Raw genomic sequence first — 2,051 nt, forward strand, 5'->3', positions numbered from 1 at the left:
CATCTAAGTCAGCAGTCCTCAGCCCTAGCCACACCTTAGAATTATTTGAGCATGTAAAAATATACCACTGTCTAGGCTCCACCCTCTCCCAACTAAATCAAAATCTCTGGGAGTATGGTCCAAGCTTCAGTGGGATGTTTTTTTGTTGTTTTTTTTGGTTTTTTTTTTAGCACTCCATAGTTGAGAGCCACTGGTCTAAACAATCGAGGTCTTTCATGTCCATATTTCTACTCAAGAAACAGAACAAAATCAATATTGTAACTCCGAGGTGATATTGAATCTAAATGACCCGGTGTTCAGGAGAACTCTGGCTTAGTAACAACTCCCTGGAAGCTCTCCTTGGTACCCATCAGAGTTGCTTGTACTGGTGCCATAACTCTTGTTGATGACTGTATCCAGGAATGATGCTAGCCTATGTGACACTGAGTTCTAATACAACTATAACATACGCTAATTTTCTTGCCATTGCCTGTGGCTAGACACAACCACACATACATCCTTTCACCTGGGTTTTACAGGAAACTATTGAATTAAATGCTGTTGGGTTTGTTTTTCCCCAATATGAACTTCTCCTTTCTACAGCCTAATCTTTCGGATTTTATGTGTTCTGCATATAATTATATTTTGTCATGTTTGTTTCAGCCCAGATTCATTGCTCCATGGAGACCATTGTTCCATTTCACTGGCTCCAAAGTGAGTCTAACCAATCTGGACACTTAGACGTTGTCATAATTTTCTCACCTTTAACATCACCAGTATTAGTATCATTGTTACACAATACTGAGAAAGTATAAAATAAAATACATCTTTGTAGAACTCATTTAAATTCCCTTTTAAAGTAAGTTCTTAATCATTTTACCCATTGAAATCTTTTGCCTCATCTCTGCAAAATGTCAATGAAGAGAATTCCAGAGAGTAAATACAGGCTTTAACTCTGTTTAAAAAAAAACAAAAAGAAGAAAGTCTCAGCCGGGCGCGGTGGCTCACACCTGTAATCCTAGCACTCTGGGAAGCTGAGGCGGGTGGATCGCTCGAGGTCAGGAGTTCGAGACCAGCCTGAGAAAGAGCGAGACCCCATCTCTACTAAAAAATAGAAAGAAATGATCTGGACAACTAAAAATATATATATAGAAAAAATTAGCCGGGCATGGTGGCACATGCCTGTAGTCCCAGCTCCTCAGGAGGCTGAGGCAGAAGAATCGCTTTAGCCCGGGAGTTTGAGGCTGCTGTGAGCTAGGCTGACGCCACGGCACTCACTAGCCCGGGCAACAAAGTGAGACTCTGTCTCAAAAAGAAAATAAAAAAGAAGAAAATCTCTTATTCTCTGTAGCCCTCAATGTCTTCCCTTTAAAATGAAGAGCTTAGACAAGATAACAAAGTTTCATCGAGTTCTTTAACTTCATGACTCATTCTTACAACTGATTTATTCCCTAATCCTTAAGAACCAACTCCCCCCAAAATACGTATTTGATATTTTTTTAACAAAACATATTTACCCATGAGACATGATACATTTTTTAATGAGCTTTTTAAAAGTGTTGCTTATTTCTAATAAAGTCTAAAAAGCTTGTTTCAACTCCTAGTTCTTCTACTACTAAGCCATGTGACCTTGTGCAAGGTGCAAGAGGCCACATTTGTTATCATTGAAACTACTACCATTTAACTCAAAACATGTCTTTTTTTTTTTTTTTTTAACTCAGTCCCCATAGGGACCATCAAAAATTGCCAATGCCGACTATATTGCAAGTCGTCATGGCAGGGTATTGGGAAAAGTTTTCAATCAGCAATAATCTCGCCTCGGATGAACCTCATTGGCTACGAGACTGCCACTGTACAAAGCTCAAAATAAGTTTTAAATACTGAAGAATAAAATGACAAAAAGTCTGGGATTTGTTTCAAAATAACCTGGGGGCTACAGGTGGTGGGAGTAGTTTGGTGTGGAAGAAATGTTACAGTCCATGTGTTGAGAATTGCTGAAGTTGGGATTTTATTTTACCATTAAGTGATTGTAAGGATAAAATAAGATAAAATGACCAAAAATTCTAAATACT

At 38.5% G+C, this 2,051-nt stretch overlaps 1 non-coding gene across 1 annotated transcript; it reads right to left on the reverse strand.

The window, feature by feature from the left end:
- Positions 1-1,700: 1,700 nt before the first annotated feature.
- Positions 1,701-1,841, reverse strand: LOC138382021 (U4 spliceosomal RNA). Its single transcript, XR_011233204.1, has one exon. It is a non-coding gene; the product is annotated as a U4 spliceosomal RNA (small nuclear RNA).
- Between the last annotated feature and the right edge of the window lie 210 nt (positions 1,842-2,051).

The sequence above is a fragment of the Eulemur rufifrons genome, chromosome 3 (assembly GCF_041146395.1).
Source record: "Eulemur rufifrons isolate Redbay chromosome 3, OSU_ERuf_1, whole genome shotgun sequence".
Classification (NCBI taxonomy): domain Eukaryota; kingdom Metazoa; phylum Chordata; class Mammalia; order Primates; family Lemuridae; genus Eulemur; species Eulemur rufifrons.